A 24,587-nucleotide genomic window follows, 5' to 3' on the forward strand; every position below is an offset into this window, starting at 1 on the left:
AAATATTTCCCTATGCTGGACTTACTTTTATTCTATTTTTTGACATGGTAGATTTAAATTTCATGCATATGCTTTGTTTTATTTTTACTTTTTTATTTATAAAATTTGCCTGCTTACAAAGAGTTTTATACTGCAGTGGTAGTTCATTTTTTTCCTCGTGTTTATCTTTGAAGAGAAAGCAAACATCCTACCTCTTTTATGACATAGCTCTTTGTTACACTTATTGTCTATTACACAAGCTTGTCCAACCCATAGCCCATGGGCCACATGCACCCCAGGATGGCTTTGAATGCAGCCTAACACAAACTCGTAAATTTTCTTAAAACATTATGAGATTTTTTTGGCAATTTTTTTTTTTTTTTAGCTTGTCGGCTATCGTTAGTGTTAGTGTATTTTATGTGTGGCCCAAGTGAATTCTGCTTCTTCCAGTGTGGCCCGCGGAAATCAAAAGATTGGCCAACCCTGTTTTATGCAATGTCTTCCTGAACTTCATCTCTCCAGGTATCTGAAATCTTAATAATAACCTTAGAATTTATGGTATATCTAATGAAAAAAATCACATGGTAGAAAGCACAAAATATTGATTAGTAATTAGTTTTGTGAACCCAAATCTATGACTCAAGATATTTTGAACTTTCAATAAATATTGCTGTTTAGAAAAACATGGTCCATTAATCTATTCATTAGGAAGCTACATTTTACTCTTCTCAGATGTCCTTTGTGAACTGTCTTCTGGGTTTCTGATGGAGTTTATTTTAGCTCTTACAGAATAAAAACAATGTGTTGTTTGCTCCTGGCCCTCATCCCTCAAGTGTCTTATCTCTTTTCAAGTCTATTGAGAATTGAGATTCTGGCATGTCAGAGCAAACTGTAGATAAACACCAATTTCTTTTTTTTTTAATTTTGAAGACATGAGCAACTAATAATACTGCCCAACATATACATTCCTCAAAAATCTATTAGCTTAAGAATTAGGAATGTTATGATGAGTATGAAATTTTCTTGTTTATTATATCAGTGATTATTGTATCTTTTTTTTTATTTTATGTTATATCTTTATGCTTTTTGAAAAATTCCAGCTGTGTTTTTGCTAAGATGATTGCTATTTCAACAGTGTCACTTAAGGTTATATTATGTTTGTTGAAAATTATATAATTGTTTCATAATGTTTGAAATTCCACCTATTTTTCTGAGAATGAGATAGTAATAGTGTGTTCACTAATATATGATTTATAATTTTGCATTAAATCTCAAATTTCATAGTATATGAATTAAAGAAAGACAGGGGTAAGCTTAACAGGACTGAGACAAAGGAATCAGCATAGTTTTATAAGACTTTTTGCAATATAATTTTCACTACTTTTTAAATTTTGACCATTTTAAGAAACATAATTTTCGTATTTTTTATTTTAACCATTTTGGTTATATTGGCATAAAACCAAGAAATCTAATTTTAGAACATTATAACATCAACTGAGTAAAATCTCTGTAGTACAATATATCAATAAAAGTAAACTTATTGTTAAAAATGCTGTATAGTCAAACACTTGATATGTAATGAATGTCCTCCTGGGGTAAACATCTAAATGACAATTTTATAACATAAATAAATAAGACATTAAAGTGTTTTTGTTTCTTTTATAATGTGTTCGAATATCCCAGAATATTACCTTTCACTGTCATCCTAAAATTAACTAAAATTTAGTTTTAGCATACAATTTTGACAATATAGCACATCATTTTGGGTGTCTGTTTGAAACAGGAGTGTTGCCTTATCCCCATCACAGAGGGTGACAGGAGTGTAGCTCACTTCTTATGTGGTCCACTGCTCAAACTCCTAGGGCGGGCACACAGATGGGCAGGTGCAAAGGTCGTGGGAAGCATTTTTGGGCTGTGACCGCACTTGGCAGCGTCTAGGGGTGAGTGTTTACAACTCCCAAAGCCCAGGTGGGCGTGTGTTACAGTGCGCTCTTTCAGCTATGCGGTCTGCAGATGGCGTGTGTTACCCAATAGACTCCGCCTCATCGCAACGACAGGGGCGCCAGTGTGACAGCCTGAGTTCTTGCCCAGAGTACCTGAAGAATGAGATCACACTTGGGCTGGAAGGTTGAGTGCAAGGTTTATTGAATGGTGGAAGTGGCTCTCAGCGACATGGATGGGGAGCCAGAAGCGGAGGATGGAGTGGCAAGGTGATCTCCCGGAGTCCCACCGCCCAGGGGCCGGATTCTTCTCTCTGACTGTCCCTAGCTGAATTCCCCTGGGGTCTGCGTCGTTCTGCCATTGCTGGTCGGCTGGTGTCTCTGGTGTCTGCTAGTGAGCTCCCATTTTCGTCTTGACGCCCAGCCACTTGTGTCTGTGACCACTTACGGTCTCAGATTTCTATGGGCACAGAATGGGGGGCGTGTCGGGCTAGAGTGATCTTGGAGAATACAACACTGGGGCGTGAAAAGAGGAGTGCCTGTTCCCACTTAGATTCGTGGGCACAGGCTAGAGAGTGGAGCCCTAGCCAGGGTCCTCGCCTTTCCCTTCCCAGCACTTCCCTGCCCCCATCCTGTATCACACCCAACAAATAATTTAAAACACGTATTTGTGCAAAGCATCATGGCACAGGAGGTATAATGAAGAATAAAGCAGTTTCTAGTTTCAATAAGCTCACCACGGATTTGAGTAAATCAGTGTAAATCTCTAGTGTACAGGCAAGAAATAAATCAAAAGACTAATGTGTCAGAGCCATTTTCCCTGAAAAACAGCATTTGATTAATATTCAAACACTTGATTTTTCTTAATAATTTTGTCAAAATTATCAGTGGATGTATACAGACTGGAGGAAATAAAATATATGATGATTGTAGTCTTAAAATACGTGCTACAGAAACTAATTGGGTAAGCATGTTTTTGATCAAACCATTTGATTTAAATTTTGTATTTTTTAAATTATTTTTTCTTTGAGCCAAGCAAGAATAAATACAACTTACTAAATCATAAGCATTTAAATATAATTATTTTGGATAAAAAATATGAGGTAAACTGAAATAATTAATTGATTATTTAATTAATTGTAAATGATCAGAATCAAGAGAGATTCAAAAGAAGCGTATGTTACCTAGTTTGGCACAATATGTATCTTTTGTGATGAAAAATAGTCTGAATATGAGCTTACTGACCACTTAAGCAAAATGCAAAAAGTAAAGTATGTTGACAGTATTAAACATTTAATATCTAACAGGATTTCAGGAAGATAATTCTTTTTCTAGTACTGACTTTTTAGAAAAACTTTCCATATGTGTGTGTGTGTGTGTGTGTGTGTGTGTGTGTGTAGAGGTAGAAAGAGATAGCAATATCTTGAAGAATAATGCTGAAATGAATGTATTTTTTACTTTTAGTTTAGCGGCCTTGTATTAGAAAGAGGGTAACTATTACTAAAAAAAAAATGTTTAAAATGATTCAGATTTGGAGAAGATAGAAATAATAACCCAATCAATAGTATAATCCTGTGGTGGACCACCTAGATCTTCCAGTGAATATTATACAAGTACAGAAATATATGTATTACTTATCTCTCAGTCAATCCTTTATGAGCATTACTTATCCATTATAATCTTACATTATGATTTGAGTATTTTGAGGTTCTATTTCCTGGAAATAGCCTGGAGTACATTGACACTATTTGACTTCTAATAGCAAAAACCAATAGAGGAAAATTCTTACACATCAAAAAATCAATTGAGGTAATGTAACATATTTTCTTGAAAATTAAGGAGCCTATTAAATTCAACTACAAAAGATTGTTGCGTGATATTTTGAGGATTAAAAATATGTGTGTATTTGCCTGTTGTGTGTGTGTAGCAGTAGCAGGTTTATGAACTTCAATGGAACGTGGCAGAAATGCAGTATCTTTAGGCTATTTTTTTGCTGAATATTATTTAATCCATGAAACCATTAAAAATGTATATCTTAAAATCAGAATAATATACAGTTATAATGCCAGGCAATTTCGATGTTAGCATAAATTTGACAATAAACCAAATGATTTTTGTCACCCCCAAAATGTTCATCATCTCTGGAGGGCAGGTATCTCACCTCCTGTAATACCTTTGTTTTTTGATAGAATGAATAAAGAAAACTTTTTTTTCTTCCATGAGATGCTAGTTTTGGTTCTTTTAATAAACTCAAGTTATTAGATTTAAAATTTCTATAACCTTTGTGGAAGTCAGTGCGGTGATTCCTCAGGGATCTAGAACTAGAAATACCATTTGACCCAGCAATCCCATTACTGGGTATACACCAAAAGGATTATAAATCATGCTGCTATAAAGACACATGCACACGTATGTTTATTGCAGCACTAATCACAATAGCAAAGACTTGGAACCAACCCAAACGTCCAACAATGATAGACCGGATTAAGAAAATGTGGCACATATACACCATGGAATACTATGCAGCCATAAAAAATGATGAGTTCATGTCTTTTGTAGGGTCATGGATGAAGCTGGAAACCATCATTCTCAGCAAACTATTGCAAGGACAAAAAACCAAACACCGCATGTTCACACTCATAGCTGGGAATTGAACAATGAGAACACATGGACACAGGAAGGGGAACATCACACACTGGGGCCTGTTGTGAGGAGGGATAGCATTAGGAGGTATACCTAATGTTAAATGACGAGTTAATGGGTGAAGCACACCAACATGGCACATGTATTCATATGCAACTAACCTGCACGTTGTGCACATGTACCCTAAAACTTAAAGTATAATAATAAAAAAAAGCAAACAAATGCACACACACAAACTCGTCCTTTTAAAAAATATTTTCTGACAAGCAGAATTGAATTGATGTGTGATCTTGACTGAATGTTTGTGTCTCCTAAATTTTTATATTGAAACCTAATACCCAACGTGATAGTATTAGGAGGTGGGGCTTTTGGTGAGTGATTAGGTCATGACGGGAACATTCATGAGTAGGACAAAGGGCCTTATAAAAGAGGCCTCTGAATGATCCTTTGTCCCTTTGTCATGTGAGGACACAGCTAGTGAACAGACATCATCTTTGAACTAGAAAATGAGCGCTCAGCAGACATTGAGTTTGCCAGATTTGATCATGAACTTCCCAGCTTCAAGAACTGTAAGAAAAAATATATATCTGTTGTTTATAAGCCACCCTGTCTGTGGTACTTTGTTATAGAAGCCCAGATATATTAAGGCAATTATTAATGTTCTATTGTTACATTAATTGTAAATAAATGTGGTACATAAGACGAGATTTTTTTTAGTTTTAAAACTTAAATGTTATTTTTATATTGATAAATTATAGGTATAATATGTTTATAGGGTACAAAATGGTGTTATGATTTTTTATCATAATGTGGAATGGTGAAATTAAATTTATTACATATTCCTCACCTCAAATATTTAACAATTTGTGAATAAAACATTTGAAATTTTCTCTGAGTAAAATGTATATGAACAATACTCGACTATTAGCTATATTCACAATGTTGGATATTAATCTCAAAACAATGAAAAATTAAGAAATCAAACTTGAATTGCATATGAATATGAACTTCACTTATTAGCATACATCAAGATATAACAGATATTCAATATTACATTTATAAATCATACCTAATTAGCAAAAATGTCCCAAGTTTCCATGTGTGCCCTAGTTACAAATATGGTACGTGTAAAATAAATCATTTTGTTTAAGACTACCACAAAGAGACGATTATCAATGGCAATTTGGATAGTTTTTCAGTAGTGAATAATGGTTCATTGATTATATGGTAAGCATAAGTAATGGAAGTTATCAAATAGTCTGAAAAATACCACATTAATAAATGAGTAAAGAAAGAATAAATAACTTCTTAGAAATTAAATGGTCTTAATCATGTGATTAGAATGAAGATTATGTAAATTCTGTTTGAAGAGAGTAGTAAAGATACATAAAGAAATATAAAGTTTATCAATGTTTTACCTGTAAATTATTTTTAAGCTTCTTACTTTAACTTTCTATTTTTTAGCATTTTTGCTCTTTCTTCATTTCTGTGTATGGTGTAAATCTCTACACATGCTCAGTATGTGTTTTTCGAAGTAGAAGTGGCTCTTGGTCTTGTAAGAGGTCTTGGCAGAGGGCAAGAAAACTTACAGTCTTCAACTCATTCACTACGTTGACTACAGGAATTAATCTGAGTTGTCTTGACCTTGGTTTTCTCAGCTATACAACAAGAGATTTGTATTATGTAACTTAGAAAATCATTCTTACTTTTACAATTCTGTGATAATCTATGGATTTGTTTTCACTTTTTCACTTCTTTAAATAGTATTCTTGAGAATCTCTAGTGGAAAGCTTTTTTTTTTCTATTTTCAGTCTCCTATTTTTGTTGTTGTTTTTATCCTGATTGTCTCAAACGCTCAAATGTTGAATAATTAGTTGGTGGAATTTGATTAGGTTTGAGAAGAAATGTGTTTCTCTTCTTTTTTATTATTTTTTAAATGTTAACTTCTTCCAGTGTCTCTGACAATCTTAATAACATGCATCTGTTACTACTTAGACATTATACTAGAGAAATAGCTACCATATTTTGAGTGCTAAATGACTTTCAAGCACTGTGCAGGCACCTGTAAACCTAACGCATAATCCTTATAGCTAATCTGAAAGGGTGATATTTATTTACCCTTCAGAAATTAAGAAAGCAAGACAGGAAAGAGGGTAAAATTTTGCCCAGAGCCAGACATCATTAAATTGCAGAAACTAATTTAAACTTAGGCCTGCATCATTCAAAAGTTATTTTTCTTTCTAGCATATCACATGAATTTGAGTCACTATTAAAAATTGAATGTATAAATAGTCTTAAGGCATTTATTGAAGAATTTAAAGGCAAATCATTTACATTTATCAAATAGAACCAGTTTATTTGAATTTTTGGAGTCACAGAATAATTTCAAATGTGTCTTTCTTCCAGGCCAAACCCAGTTATAAGACACTTGAGAGCAGGAACCAGAGTGATCAGGGTGCTACCCTTCACTGTCAACACTCAGCCTACTAACTTTCATATGGAATCTTTCAATAACTAGTTGAATTAGACTGAATTAAAGAAAATGCTAACTCCTTTTGTTTCTTAGGCATCTAAAACGTAGCTATTTAGGTAATTTTTTAAAAATCTTGACTAATGAAGATTTTTGTTACAATAAACTGTCAGTGACAAAAAATTAGATTAAATTTATGGGATATAAAACCCAGCATTGCCAGGTGCAGTGGCTTATGCCTGTAATTCCAGCACTTTGGGAGGCCAAGGCAGACGGATTGCCTGAGGTCAGGAGTTCAAGACCAGCCTGACCAATATGGTGAAACCCTGTCTCTACCAAAAATACAAAAGTTAGCGGGGCGTGGTGGCCTGCGCCTGTAGTCCCAGCTACTCGGGAGGCTGAGGCAGGAGAATTGCTGGGACCCAGGAGGTGGAGGTTGCAGTGAGCCCAGATGGCGCCACTGCACACCAGCCTGGGCGACAGAGTGACACTCCTCAAAAAACAAAACAAAACAAAACAAAACAAGACAAAACAAAAAAAGAGCATTACTTGTACAAGTTAATGGGCAAAGGTTTGGGAACTCTGGGAAGCAGTTTTCACATGTATTTTATGACACGGTGAACAAAATTATATCACAGCTATGTTTCCTATCTAAAAGTATGTGCTTTTAAACTACCTTTGAAATCAGTGACAATCTTGCAATAAATACAGCAAAATCTGTAATACTTTCTTGAATTTATTATAATGGAAATCAGAGAAATGAACAAGATAATTTTTAATGTCTCTGAAAATTCTTACATTGAGTAACTCAAGGACATTGACTTATAATTTATGAAGCTTATTGTGAAACGTGACAAAAAGGAAGTCATATCTAGCAATAAATGTCAGGGGCAGTGTGAAAATCGAGTTAATAAAGGTTACATAAAAAAGTGCTTCTTTTGGAAAACAAAAACAAATTCAAAAATATGTAAATAAAATGATTTTTTCAAAAGAGGATCTCTCAAAAGGGAAAAAATATAAAAAATAAGTTCATAAAATTCATAAGTTTGAGGTCATTTTGAGAAAGTGGTCAATATAATAAATTAAATACTTGTGTAAAATATTTTTAATTAAAAATGATATAAATAGTAATTCAAGTTTCATATATTATCATTTTCCAAAACATTAAATTAAATTATTGATTACTTTCTATTAGTAGCAAATTTTTTGTCTATTTGTGACTAAAAATAAACAAAGGATTCTGGAAGAAAATAGGCCATTCTTGAAAACAAAAGCAAATAGAAATTAGAAATGTATTATTTTGCAAATTAATACAAAAGAAAGTTATTTGGTGGAATAAGAGGGGAAAATCCCACTGACGCATTATGTTTTATTCATTCATTTGCCTTCAAGACTGCAGTGAGTTATGATCGTATCACTGCACTCCAGCCTGGGTGACAGAGTGAGACTCTGTCTCAAAAATAAATAAATAAATAAATAAGCATTTGCCATTTGACAACTATTTTAACAATACCTTGAGATACATTGTGTTGAAGATTGATGGTCTCTGTTCTCTGGGTCTGTGTCACAAAAGCTCTAGATAATACTGCTTTCAAAATAAAGGACTGTGGTAGTGGAGTCTTCAGGAAAGCTTTGCTTTCTTCACTGCAACTGTAAAGAAGGTCATTAACAGGGACTTGGGATGAAGGAGGAGTTATTGGATACGTGGTGGAAGAGAAGAATTGAAAGAGTAAAGGGAAGTGTAATCTCGTTTCTGAGCAACATCAAGGACCTTCTTCAAATAAATGATCTTGAGTTTAAAATGAGACCCATATAGTGGATGTGTGTCTTTCTCCAGCCATGTTCAGCAGCAGTAGGCAGAGAGTTAACTTTTAAAGGGATCAGGGTTTAGACGAGTAAGGAGCAAGATATTAGAGGACATGTAAAACAAAGTGAATTTAATGACTGATCATGAACTTTCAGGTGTGTACAGTGGGAAGAATGAGGCTGGTACTTATAAAAGAGTCGGAAGATCCGTAATTTTAGTTTCCAGTGTGTTGAATGACTGTTAGAATTGGGGTTCTGGATGGAAAAAACTAGAATAACAGAAGGAGGTGGAGAGTTGAATGTTTTAAGCAGAATACGAGTGAGGAAATTGAAAGTACTGTAGGAAAAAGTATGGGCTACGACTAATAGTAGGTAGCTGAAGTGAAGGTAAAGGCAAGCTTATTGGAGGAGAAAAGGAAAAAGAACTAACAAGTCAGGTAATTGAATGATTCTCCTTCAAAGATTTTGAAGTCATCACTATTTCAACAAAATTCTATATTATTTTAATTACAAATGCCAAAAATCAAATCTCTCATGCCTAACTTTAGTTGTATCAACTTTATATTAAAATAGCCATCTAAGTTTTGAAATATAATATTACATGCATGTTTTCTTTTAGAAAACTTCAAGATAATTTCTTATAAAAACTATTGGCTATGTTTTGCTATAAGTCGTAAGATTTTCATACATCATACTGGATCAAATTCTAGAACATAAAACTTCTTCATTTCTTCCAAAATCTTAACTAATATCCTAGCACTATGAAACAATGATGTCTAGTAGAAATAAGTGATTGCATATATAATTTTAAATTTTCTACTAGGCATATTCATATTTAGAGATGGAAAAAGTAATAGGTAATAACTGACCTTACAATATATTTATTTAGCCCAATATATCAAAAATATTATTCTTTTAATATGTAATCAATATAAAAATTGTTAATGAAATGAAATAGTTTATATTTTTCCTTTGATATTCTGTGCATATTTTATACTTATAGCACACTTTAATTTGGACTAACCCATTTCAAGAGTTCAATAGCCACATGTGACTGACTACAGGTTATATAGTAATGAATAGGGCAACTCTAAAGTCATATTTCACATTATTTTATCAACAGCATAAGCCTAAAGTCATGTTTGATATTACTTTATTAAATTAATTTGGTATTATTTGTTATAAAATACTATATCACCATAAAAGTTTTATTTTTTCTTTGACATTTTTACTGATTATTAGAACATATTATTATTCAAAGAAAAGAAAAAGGAAGAGAGAGAGAAACATCATATGGTACAAACTGCAGGCTGGTGAATTAAAAGAATTGGTTTATTCATAGCTTGATTTGGTGAGTTTCTATAATACCTTAATTATATCAATAGTTCATCCCACTAGAAGTAGTTTCAATTGTTCTAATCTTTTGGACTCCTACTGATGAAAAAATAATGGCTTTTTTTCTCTGCATCTTTTCATTTATGGTATTGGTTTCTTGTTTTTTTTGACTCAATATAAACTAGAAAATACTATGAAGAGTATTCAGTAGAAATTAACTGTCAACTAGGTATGTTCCAATTTAGTCATTAAGTGTATACTGTCTGTGTAAAAAGCATCCCTTGATTTCAAATTGTTAAATGTTAATTCAGGTGGTTATTTTTAAGGAACATTGGTTCTGTGCTTTTTAATTTGGTTGTGAATTGAATAAATGGCCTTTCGACTTTTGCCTCTGGTTTGAATCTTAAAGTGCCACATAAGTGGTGTAAGCCACCTTCGTTCAGCTCAGTCACACTAACTATGTTATTTCAATTGCATGTAATAATCGTATTTTTCCAGTGTACTTATTTTCAGGGGCCTATATCCTTTTCTTGAGGCAAGTTATTCGTGAAAGAGCCTCTTTAAGGTTAACTGCTATTTTTACTGTTTAAATATTCTCAGTCTTTTATTCTTAAACCCACAAAATTACTCTTTGTCTTCAAACTCCACTCTTCCAAATATAGGTATCTATAGAGGCATGATGGATTTTTCAGTTTAGATAACATCATTTACCACAGCCTTTGTAGCACTCCAATATTTGTAGCACTCCTATTATACTAGCAATGTATGCCTTTTAAGAGCCAGTATTTTCTTTCCTTACACGTGGTTTTTGTGTAAGGGTTCTACAGCTACTCACATAACAGCATCCTGGGGCTGGGCGCGGTGGCTCACGCCTGTAATTCCAGCACTTTGGGAGGCCGAGGCGGGAGGATCACGAGGTCAGGAGATCGAGACCATCCTGGCTAACACGGTGAAACCCCGTCTCTACTAAAAATACAAAAAATTAGACAGGAATGGTGGCGGGCGCCTGTAGTCCCAGCTACTCAGGAGGCTGAGGCGGGAGAATGGCGTGAACCTGGGAGGTGGAGCTTGCAGTGAGCCAAGATCATGCCACTGCACTCCAGCCTGGGTGACAGAGCAAGACTCTCTCTCAACAAAAAAAAAAAACAAAACAAACAAACAAACAAAAAAAACAGCATCCTTCCTATTAACAGCCACAAAATGAACTTATCTGTGCAATAGAGAGTGGAGCAGGATGGGTATATACTGACTTAAGAAGGCATTTGCCAATGAGTATCAGTCTGCTATTTATCAAAAAAAGTCCTCCTCTCTTTAGTTTTGCTTTCTTTTTGCTAAAACATCTAAAAGGTTTATAGCAAGTAAATATTATCTATTTTTCAAGTACTCTATATAATAAGTAACGTGCATATGGTAGCCACAATCATCTTTCAGAAGGATGAAGGCTGAGAGTAAGATCCCGCAGTGAGATTTGGGGTCTGAAGATGCAAATAGGACAACAACAACAAAAATGCCATCTTCTGTGCACCTGTCTGCTGGCTACTCCTTTTCCTTAATATGTTTTCATCAAAGTCAAAAACTTTTGTGTCTATACACTGTCATTAAAAATGGTTTAAAGTATACCATTTCTACAGCTTCTGCTAAGAATGAGCAACTTCTCATCCTGTTCACCAAAGCTCTAGTAATTTTCCAGTATTTTTGTCAACATTTCTGAATATTCAACATGGGAGAAAGAAAATAGATAAACTTACAAATAATAGTAAAAAATTAATTGCTCACATATGATCCTTCATTCTACTCATGTGTAAATAATTTAACTCCTTTAATAGTACCTTTTTAGGTGTTGTATAATTCCTACGGCCTTAAATATCATAGGCACTCAATAAATACTTTGTATTAGTTGTGTGAAATTACCATAAGTCCCAGTACCCCTAGCTATTCTGAGGATAGTGTTTACTGTAGGTAACAAAGCCAGGTTTGTATCTCAGCCTTTCTGTAGAGAAATTATCAAGTTGTTTAAGTTTGCCGTTGATTTCTTGCTGTGTTTGGTTCACATATTCTCTCTTAAATCTTGGCACAGTTTTTCTCCAAACACTTGGTTTCCTGGTGCAACCTTAAAGTTCAACACCTGTTCCTGTCAAACAAAAATAAAAATTAATGTAGGCAGACCTCACAATTTCTTATTCCTATTAGAAAAGTACATCTTCTAGTAGTAATTCCCAACAAAATTAAAGCAACTATAAGCTAAATTAATGTTTGAAATGTTTTCATTTTTATATTAGTTAAGAGAATTATATTTATGAGAATACACTTTCAGAAAAAAATTATTACTGTTGGGCTTTATATTTGACATATTTAAAACTCTCAAATTGTACCAAACCCTCTTATTTTCAGTATCTGATAAGTTCATAGCTTTCATGTATCTCTGAAAACCCAGTGAAGTAATTTTTAAAAGATGAAATTTGTTTGTTTAATATAAGTAAGGAAAGTAACAAATTATTTCTTCAAATATAGCATATATCAGAAACTACATTTATAAATATACTAGATACAAAATGATTTTCTTATAAATAAATCAATTCAATCCTTAATTAAAAGAGAAACAGGGCTGGGAGTGGTGACTCATGCCTGTAATCCCCCCACTGTGGGAGGCCAAGGCAGGTGGATTGTTTGAATCCAGGAGTTCGAGACCAGCTGGGGCAACATGGCAAAACCATGTATTTATTAAAAATACAAAAAGCTACCTGGGCATAGTGGCACACACCTGTGGTCCCAGCTACTCAGGAGGCTGAGGTGGGAGAATCACCTGAGCTCAGGAGGCCAAGGCTGCAATGAGCTGAGATTGCACCACTTCAGTACAGCCTGGGCAACTGAAGACAGGATCTGTCTTGAAAAATAAAATTAAATAAATAAATAAAAGAGAAACAGTTTTCTATAAACATAGAAAATGCATATCTTAGCATTTAATAGCTCTAAAACCAAAATAACCCCAAATAGTTAATATTTTTTCATGCATACAATAAAATTATTATCTTGAACTATAGGCAAAAATATAGCCATCTGAGCCTCAAAATTAACTTGGATATTAAAATTTATTTTTATTCTAAATTCAGATGTTCTTGGAAGACTTCTACTGTCTAGTTAGCTACAGTTCCCTGGACTCCCTATGATTTGTAACAAAGATTTCACACATTTAATCCACCTGACGTTTGAAAGCTGAGCGTGTACTTGGCCTGCCTCAAGGTTAGAGAGCAGTGATTTTTCTCAGTAAAACTGTTTGGACAGGGTCTGGAGTCAGTCTTATCTCCAGCAACCACAGTAGAGTTCTCAACCTATACTGAAGCCATTCAGCAATCGATGTACGTGTTTAAAATATTTAATATCAAAATATGGTATGGAATAAAGGCATTGGAGGTAAGCCAACGATTTCATGTGCATGTTATCATATTGCAGTGTAGACCCTGATACTTTCCCTGGCTAGTTAAATGAGATGGGCTCACTCAGTTACGCATCCAGCAACATATTATCAAGGAAAAATAATGTCAGACACTAATTAAAGCAATAAGGACAGATTTAACTCAGTAACATTATTGCAATAAGAAAAAGAGTCCAGCATGAACTGAACTTAGATCTCAGCAAACAAAGGCAGGAAACATTTTACAGGCTTGGGTGTGCTAAAGGAAAGGCATTGACTGGTGTGAAGGGGCCAGGTCCACGTGACCAGGCCACCTGGATTTGCTTATTGGGAGGAGAAACAAATGTCTGTTTTTATAACAAGTTGAAGTTAGGTGCCCACAAATGGTAGGCCCTTATGCTTTCACCAGGCCTGGGAGCTATATTGAGTGAGTCAGTTCCCTATCACCATTTCAGAGGTGGCTCTCAGGTCTTTGAGAAAACAGTTTTGGCTGGTAGATTTGCATCTTAAAACACGAAGAGTCAGGTTTAGTGGCTCATGGCAGTAATCATAGCATTTGGGAAGGAGCTGGAAGGATAGCTTGAGATCAACCTGGGCACAAAGCCAGTCTTTACAAAAAAATTAGCCATGCCTGGTGTCATGCTCCTGTAGTCCCAGCTACTCAGGAGACAGAGGCAGGAGGATCGCTTGAGGCAAGGACTTTGAGGTTACAGTGAGCAATAGTTGTGCCACTGCGCTTCGCTGGGGCCTGGGTGAAAAAGCAGCACTGTTAAAAAAAAAAAAAATGCACAGAAAGGATTGATAATTGACAGATTTCTAAAGTAATTGCCCTAATAGGGAATTGAGGGAGATATCTTTCTATCGCCAGGTTTTAGCTGGAGCAAATGGTACATTTTCCTGGCAACATTGAAGTTTCTCAGGCAGACATTTTAAAGGCGGTCATCTGAGGGCACACAGCTGAGTGCTGCTGTAAGCCATGCTAGAGTGTGGTCAAGCATCGCAGAGCAGAGATTAGGATGAGTTTGTAGTATGTTAAGAGTTCTGCAGCTCTCAATATTAATAGCCTTTGTTAGATTTTTTTCATTACATTTTATTTGACTGATGTATCTCAATTTTAGTTATGACTCACAACTACAAAAGAAAGTGAGGGTGGGAGTGGATTAAATATAAAGTAATAGTGTAAGTCTATTTTTCCTGTAACTGTGTATCTGTGTGTTCTTAAGAAAAGCAGTCTCACTGCTAAATAAGGAATGAGGAGTGGGCAGGGATGGTCTGGAGTCTAACCTTAGCATCAATGCTAACTTACTGTGTGAACTGGGGAAATATTTTTAGTGTTTATACCACTTCCCTATGATCCAATAGATGAAGGGAGTTGGATTAAATAATTTCTAAAAACACTTTGAGCCTCTAAAACTCTGTGGAGGTATGTGTCTAATTTAATGACATTATCAATTATGTCTAAATACTATAAAGTACACTAAAAGCTGTGTAGCACACCAGAGGATGCAGCATTTTTCTAAACTTTAATATGTAAGTCACGCATGATGGCTTTATGGAGATGGCTTTTGCAGAAAGTCAATTGTGAGGGCATTTCTCACTTCAGAATATTTGAGATCAGTCACAAGGATACCCTAAATTCATTCAGTTATTTGGAACATTTCATTCTGCGCTACCTGTACATGACATAATTTATTTTGAAGCCACATGTTCAAATTGGGATACATTATTCATTCATTCATTCAGTGATTCAGTTTTTTACTCAGTATTTTTTATTCCATAGCTTCTTAAAAGTTTATGGGTAGTCTCATAATGTTTTACTGAATACAGATAAAGAACATAATAAGAACAGTTCCCACTATATATATATATTCAAGCTCACATATGAAAATATTTGTGAAATAAAATATGGACAGTCACTAAATTAACTTCACTTTGTACTAGCCATTTTAAAAAATTACCCAAATAAGAAAATTATTTTAATACTGTAATTTTCAGTATTTGCTTCATCTAGCAAGTTTAAACATAACTATGTATTAGCTAATTTTAATAGCATGTATTTTTTTGATCAAAAAGTCATATATAGTTATTGCAAAACATTAGGAAAATATAGAAAACATGAGAATATTTCCAACAAAAATATAAGTAAAATATAGGATGATATTAAACATTAAACTTCGTATTCTTTTTATTTTCAAAGTAAAGTACTCAATGAAGAGACACAATCTGCAGAACACTACTATATATTATCAGTCCAAGAACTGTAACTACAGTCTTCCTAGTAAGCAATATTAAAAAGAACAGCTGGTCTCAAAGGCACACACTGGATTTGTCAATCCATTCTATATATATTTCCCAGATTTTTACACAGCTGTAACAATTTTGTTTTTATTTATATGAATTTCTCAGTGTTTATCACTTTTCTGAAATCTACACATCTACAGTTAAGCCCAGTAAGTCGTAATTCTCTCTGTTGAATTTTTCACTCATCTTGACCCTGTCTATATGGGTTTGATATTTCTTGTCAATCACTATTTAGCTTTTCATGAATCAACATTGCTTTCTTCCTTATAAACTAACTTTTCTTTTATGTGATTCTCAGACCAGGACCATGGGCAAGAGGATGAGTAAATGCCATATATATATATATATATATATATTATATATGAGAAAGGATATATATATATTTTTTTTTACGTTAAGTTCCTGATACATGTGCAAAACTTGCAGGTTTGTTACATAGGTATCCATGTGCCATAGGTTGGTTGTTGTACCTTTCAAAGCATTACTTAGGTTTTAAGCCCTGCAAGCATTAGTTATTTATCCTGATGCTCTCTCCCTCCCCTTGTCCCACCCCCAACAGGCCCCAACAGTGTGTGTTGTTCCCCTCCTTGTGTCCATGTGTTCTCATTGTTCATCTCCCACTTATGAGTGAGAACATGCAGCATTTGCTTTTCTGTTTCTGTGTTAGTTTGCTGAAAATAATGGCTTCCAGCTTTATCCATGTCCCTGCAAAGGACATGATCTCATCCCTTTTGTGGCTTCATAGTATTCCATGGTGTATATGTACCACATTTTCTTTATCCAGTCTATCATTGATGGGCATTTGAGTTGGTTTCATGTCTTTGCTATTGTGAATAGTGCTGCAATAAACACATACGTGCGTGCATCTTTATAATAGAATGATTTATATTCCTTTGGGTATGGAACCAGTAATGGGATTGATACTTGTATATGCATCATGAATATTTCATGTTGCATTTTTCAGTTCCATCGGGTTATTTATGTACCTCTCTAAACTGGTTATTCTAGTTAGCAGCTCCTCTAACCTTTTATCAAGGTTCTTAGCTTATCTGCATTGGGTTAGAACATGCTCCTTTACCTCAGTAAAGTTTGTTATCACCCACCTTCTGAAGCCGACTCCTTTCAGTTCATCCATCTCATCCTCCTTCCAGCTCTGCTTCCTTGCTTGAGAGGTGTTACAATCACCTGGAGGAGAAGAGGCACTCTGGCCATTTGGGTTTTCATTGTTTTTTCATTGATTCTTTCTCATCTTCTTGAGTTTGTCTAGTTTTGATCTTTGAGTCTGCTGACTCTTGGATGAAGTTTTTGTGGGGACTTTCTTTTGTTGATGCTATTGTTGTTGCTTTCTGTTTGTTTGTTTTTCTTTCCATAGTGAGGTCCGTCTTCTGTAGGTCTGCTGTGGTTTGCTGGGGGTTCACTTCAGGCCCTATTCATCTGGTTCACTCTCGCGCCTGGAGATGTCACTCGAGGAGACTAGAGAACGGCAAAGATGGGTGCCTGCTCCTTCCTCTGGGATCTCTGACCTTGAGTGGCACCAACCTGATGTCAATAGGAATACCCCCTGTTGTGGGGTTCTCACCCAGTTCGGTGGTTTGGGAAGCAGGAACCATTTAATGAGGCATTTTTGCTGCCCTTTGGTGGAGGGGGTGTGCTGCACTGTGGGGAAACCCACTTGTCTGGGCTGCGCAGATTCCTCAGAGCTAGCAGGAGGAAAGACTAAGGCTGCTGGTCTGCAGAGACTGGGGCCACCACACCCCACCCCACGCAGGGGCTCAGGCCCAGAGAGACCAGAGTTCTCTCCCTGAGACCCTGACTGGAGTCGGAGTTCCTGCAGGGAGGCCCTGCAGCTGCAGTGTTGACTGCCATCCTTCCTGCAAGGAGCTCAGGTGGCTTAGACAGAAGGCAGCTGGTAGCAGTGGTGATGGCTGCCCCTCCCCCATGGAACTCGGCAGGCTTAGGCCAATTCTATTTCAGTGGCTGTTGAGAATCTGCACAGCTCCATGGTTGAGACTCAAGGTCCCAGTGGCGTGGGCTCCTGAGTGGGATCTTCTGATCCATGGGTTGCACAGTTCCATGGAAAAAGCACAATTTCTCAGGCTGGGTACCATGCTCACTCACTGCCTGCCTTGGAAGGGCACTGGGGGCTCCCCTGCCCTGTGTAGCTCTCAGGTGGCCCATGACACCACATTGCTCTTCCTTCCTCTCCGTGGGTCACACCAGCCACCTAGTCAGTCCTAACGACAGAACCTGGATACCTCCATTGTTGTTGCAGGACCCGCTCACTGTTTTGGATATTTTCCATGGGAACCTCTAATTGCTGCTGCTTTTAGATGACCATCTTGGCCCCGCCCCAAATGCTGTATCTTGTAAGGGTCTAATGACAAATCTCTAAGTCTTCTATAGAGAAGAATGAAGTCATGAGGCAAAGAGCAACAAAGACCTTTTCACTCACTAGGACCAGATGAAATTTAACCAGCAACTGAGTTCAAGGAGGCTTACATAATTTTGAAAAGTGGAAAATACCAGGTCCGCGCTCACATCTTCTTCACAAAAGTTTGGAGATGATGCGGGGTAAAATATATTTTACCTGCACATATTTTTAGACTCTTTTAAAATAATTAGAAGAGAACAATAGCCTATTTTGTCAATAGATTTAAATATATATTTTTAAGTCCAGGTGTTATTTGAGATACTTGGGTCTTTGGAGGAAATCAATCATGATATGTTTTATATGAGGAGATAAAACGCCAAAGAAATACTTAGAAATAAAAAGCCATTGAAAATAATAAAGAAAGACATAGTCAAAATTGCATGTTTTCATTTAGAACTATTAGAGGTTTATAGTGATTCCAAACAAAAGACAAGATAAATATTATTAATTATCTTTTCATTGGTTATAATTATTATCTGCTGAGAAGAGTCTCATTCTATCTTCTTATAATATTTGATGCACATATTTATTATAATATTGGTCATGTGTTTTGAATAATTTTGTTAGGGTTTACAGAATGAATGTAGATTCCAAATACTTAACAATGGTGTATAGACCAGGGCCATCACAAACTAGGATCATATTTCACTGTGGTTCTAGCCTCTAGGTGCCTGGTATTGTTTCATGGGACATGAGTATTACAAGGAGTCAATATTATATCACGGTAGTGGATATGGGATCTGCCCATAACTGAGAAGCAATAATATTTACATCACATACTATCTGTGTCACAGAATTATAAAAAGTAAAATTTTATATTTTAAAGCTTTTACACATTTCTTGACATATAGTAAGTTCTAAATAGACTTTTCTCAAATGAAGAAAGGGAAAAAGAAAATTTAGATAATCAAAAAAAAAAAAAAAAAAAAAAAAAAAAAAAAAAAAAAAAAAAAAAAAAAAAAAAAAAAAAAAAAAAAAAAAAAAAAAAAAAAAAAAAAAAAAAAAAAAATCCAAAATAAAAAGGGAAAAGAAATTTGTATATCAATGACATGTATGCACTTTCATGTTTATTGCAGTACTAGTCACAATAGCCAAGATATCCAGTCAACCTCAGTGTCTATCAACAAATGAGCAAATAAAGAAAATGTGGTGTATATACACAGGAGAAAACTATTTAGCCATAAAGAAGAATAACACCCTGTCATTCACAGCAACATGGATGACCCTGGAGGACATGATATTAGATGGAAAAAGCCAGGCACAGATATATAAATAATGCATGTTTCTACTCAAATCTGGAAGCTAAAAAATTGTCATAGAAGTAGAGAGTAAAATAGAGCATACTAGAGTCTAGGAAGGATAGTGGGAAGAGGAGGATGGGAAAAGTTTGGTTAACAGATACAAAATTGCAATCACATAGGAGGAATAAGCTCTAGTGTTCCACAGCACTGGAAAGTGACTATAGTTAACACTGATTTATTGTACATTTTCAAATAGCTAGAGAAGATTTTGACTATTTCCACCACAAAGGAATAATAAATATGTGGGGTGATGGATATGTTAAGCACTCTGATTTGATTATTACACACTACATGTATGTATTGAAATATCATACTCTACCCCTTATAGAAGAACAATTTTGTGTCAATTAAAAAAAATCTTAAAATTAAAAAGGTAGATAGTTATAGACAAACACTTTATGAAGATTATATAGTTAAATTGAGATTTTTATGATATTATAGACCAAAAAGACAAAAATGTATCTGTCATTATGTTAATTTCCCCAAAAAATGAGACACTTATTCTAATGTAGGGTTTTGTCATGAGGAGCACTAGGCACTAAATGAATGATTAGAGGGAGTTAACATTACACCAGGAGGCAAAGAAAACAAGTCACATAAGACCTGGCAGGTATTTCTAATAATTCCCCTACAGATAAGGAAATTCTTATTAAGTATTCCAAGTTACTATATGCATATTTTTTCTCTTTATGCAGGTTTGTTAAAGTTTTTGGTTTTTTTATTTCTTTTTTGGAGATGGAGTCTCACTGTTGCCCAGGCTGGAGTGCAGTGGCACGATCTCGGCTCACTGCAAGCTCTGCCTCCTGGGTTCACAAAATTCTCCTGGATGGTGTAATTTCAATAACCCTTAACTATTTATATATCTACCCAAAATTTATACATCTACCTGAAAAACTTTTCCAAAGATTGTACAATTATCAATCTCTAATGGATGTAATATAACTAAAAACTTTCAACCACTATTCTCATAGTCAGTTTTGGACAGATATTTTGTTTGTTTGTTTTGGCAGTCATTTCAAAATTCCTCCCTTTCTGTATCGGCTGACCGTGAACCCTACATTTTCTGTAAATGATTGTGTTAAAAGAATTGTGGAGCATGATCAAAGTTTGAGAAACTACTATGATCTTAAACAAAATTACACATAAAAAACGTGGCCTGGGGGTAATTCCCTCACCATGACCACAAGTTCTTTATGAAATATGCCACAAAAAAAGTTGAAGCTGCTTGACCCAAAAGACCGGTTGTGACTCAAGTTGCACTCATTTGTCTGAGATTTTTGTATTTCCATATTAATTTACCATTTTAATCATAGATTTGTTAACTCTTTTAAGCAAATTTTATTTTTTTCTTTTTAAATAAATGATTATGTAAATAAGACTCATTTTGTTAATTGGGAGTTTTAACCAATATTCATTTATGTGTTGTTACACTGTTAACATTTTAAATCATGTTTTTAATCTGAGCTTATCTTCTACCTATAACTGTTTATATTAATGTTTAAAATAAGGAATAGAAAGAAATAATGCAATACTACAGTTCTGATGTGTGTGTCAAAGCAAAATTTGCACCAATGTGAAACAGGTTAAGAAAGGCTAGCATATGAAAAAGGCACCCTTCTCTCAAGGGGAAGAGAGTCTTTGTATGAGGGGAGAGAGTCTGAACTCAGCTCAAGTGAAACAGAGGATGGGAGAGTTTCTAAGAGTATACAGGAGGAATAAATTCTAGTGGAACTTATAATAGAAGATCACAAGCCATCTATGTTTGTTAATTGGCCTCACCCAAAAGAAAAGTCAACTTTCTCTTTTTCATAGGAAGTAATTTTACAGCTTGGAGCAAGACTCCCACCAAACTTGGCTCCTACCCTCCCACAGAGACTGGGAGGTAGGGGTACCATCTTCCTTAGTGATTACACATCAAAGGATGAGTCTCAGGTCCTTGAGAAAGACAGTCCTGGGTTGTAACACTGGCAAGAGGCTTCTAAAAAGGCTTGCAACCAAAGGTGAAAAGAAAGAATTTACAAGTTTTCTAAAGTAAATGTTCTCTAAGAAAAGGGAAATCAGGGCCTAGAGTCAGGATGAAGCCTATCTAAAGTTTTGTCACACTAAGGGCAATGTTTCATCCATGTTGGTCAGATATTTCTCCAACAGAGAGTGAGTTCCTCGAGGACAGCAAGAAACAGAATGTACAAAGGCTAGGCTACTCCATAAGACTCTAACTCACAACTTTTGCAGCAACCAGGTCAGAACTTGTTCTAACTGCCAGCTTCCCTAATATTTGCCCCTAATATCAACTTAGAACCAACCAGAAAAAGCCAAATGTGTTCTTGTGACTAAGCACATAGGTTGCTGTTTCTCTTTAGCCTGCCTCCACTTTCTCTATGCCCACAATCTCCAATCAGAGCAGGGACATGAAACGCCCTGTCTGCCTTTGACTCTTTGTCAAATACAAGACATGGTGGCTGACTCCCTTGCTATGGTAAGCTTTGAATAAATAGTCTTTGCTTGTTCTCATCTGGATGGTCTCCATTTATTTCCAGAGCAGAAAATCAGCATCTAGAGCTGTGAGCAATTGCTAATACCACCATAATCCATTAAAGAATTAGTTCCTGCATAAAGACTTCTGTGCTAGAAGCATGGTTTTCTGGAAGAAGAGTATAAAAATGAGTGATGTGGTTTAGCACTCATCCTGAATCACTTATTTTATGACTTTAGAAAATTTAACATGTTTGACACTCTGCTATGGTCTGAATGTTTGTGTCTTTCCCAAATTCATGTGTCGAATCCTAATCACCAGTGTGATGGTGTTAAGAGGTTGGCACGTTGGAAGGTGATTAGGTCATTAGAGTAGAGCCCTGGCAATAGGATTAGTGCTCTTACACAGGAGACCCTAGAGAGCTATATTGCCCTTTCCACCATGTGAGGACACAGAGAGAAGGCCTCATCCATGAACCAGGAAAAGACCTTCACCAGATACTAAATCTGTGATGCCTTGATCTTGGATTTCTCAGCCTCCAGAACCTTGAGAAATACATTTCTGCTATTTATAAACTACCTAGTTTATGGCATTTTGTTATATTAGCCTAAATACACAAAGACTGCCTCCATTCTTACCTCTATTTTTGGAATAATAATTCAGTTTATGAGTTGTTTGAGTATTAAGTTAGGTAATAATTGTGAACACTGTTTCTCTTTCCCTGTGTAGGATGCTCAGTGTTTTCAGAGACTTACTGTTCTATGGACTTACTGCAAACGGGATACAAATTAACCTTAAAATGCAGCTTTAAAAAATTGGTTAGTAATTCTTTGTTTCTATGTATAGTCAGCAATGCCTGAAGAAGTTTAAAATCTTGTACATTAGCTGAAAAAAATGCTCCAGGGAAAAATGGTCAAAAAAGAGGAAAAGACAAAAACACCCTCTGGCCAGCATTGTTATGCAACTGAGCCTGCAAAGCTACACATTACAGTCTTGGGTAAGCACCAAAGCCCCCAGGTTGTTCTGCAACTAATGACTTACAGCCATGGAATCATCTATGCAGTTTTGTTTTTCTCTAAATTATTTTTTAAATAGATCATACAACCACATGATTCCAAAAGCAAACAGGTGAAAAAAGTTTTGCTTCGATACCTGTTGTCAATCTTCCTGGTTCCTTAACTTATTCCTGGGTATCCTACTGCCCAGAGCCAAGCACTTGTATTAGTCTCTTATTTAATCTTCCAGAGTATTTTTTAAATAGTAAAGTATATATTCATGCTTACTCTTTTTAATGTAATATACAGCATAACATTTGCTTGACTCCTTGTTCTTTTTCATTTAACAGTACGTCTTTACCTAGCCATACATAAAGAGCTTCCTCACTCTTCATTTGTGTATCCGTATGTGGATATAATATTTTAAAGAATTATTTTGTTTGAAGGATGTGCTATAATTTATTTAACAGGTACCTACTGGCGTGCATTTGTTTCCAGGTGCTAGTTATAGTGAAAAATGCTATGATGAATAAACCTGCACATTAATCATTTCAGTCCTGTGCATCCCTATCCCTTCTTGAATGTGTTATGTGGATCTATTATTGGTAGAATAAATTCCTGTAGTGCAATTATTGAGTTACAAGGCAGCTATATCTATCTATCTATCTATCTATCTATCTATCTATCTATCTATCTATCTATCATCTATCTATCCATCCATCCACCCATCCATCCATCTGTGTATCTATCAACTATCTTTATACACACACAATTTAAAAATACAAGAAATATTTTGAAAGCTATCAAATATCCTTTATCAGTTTCTAATTTGTGTTCATATCAGCTCATTTTTCCACACCTTCACAAATGTGAGGTATTATTCAACATTTCGCTTTTACCAAGCTGACAGGTGAAAATCAGCATCTCAATGTCTTCCTGAGGTGTATTTTATCTTATTCTGAGGAATGTTCAATACTTCTTTCTATATTAAATGTATCTTCCCTTATTTGGAAACTGTCTCTTTATACCTTTTATACATATTTTTAAAAATATGACTTCCTGTAAGTCAATAAATGACTCAAAGGTCACATATAAAACTGGAAGATCCAAAGCCAGATGTCTCTGGATTCAACCAGGAAGCTGCCTCTTGCTCAAAAGTGAACCTGAGCAAGCTGTTGCTACACACAGAATGTTCCTAAATCATTATTTATTATAGTTCACATTAATTTAACTCAGAACACTCTGGATACAGACAGTAGGTACTCTCATGATAATATGAAAAATGGCAGGACATACTAAAATTTCTAGGCCATATTTACTATCCTTCCTTGAATATATATTTTATTCCAAGATTTTTCGTAAATAAATAATTTTTAAGTTACATTAAAAATCACTTTTAGGTTCCTATTTCTCTTCCAACATATGAAGTGCTTTTTTTAAAAGTCTATTTTTAAAAATCAATTTGTAAAAGATCTTTATTAGGGATAGTAGCCCTTTATGT

The sequence above is a fragment of the Nomascus leucogenys genome, chromosome 20 (genome assembly GCF_006542625.1).
Source record: "Nomascus leucogenys isolate Asia chromosome 20, Asia_NLE_v1, whole genome shotgun sequence".
Taxonomy (NCBI): domain Eukaryota; kingdom Metazoa; phylum Chordata; class Mammalia; order Primates; family Hylobatidae; genus Nomascus; species Nomascus leucogenys.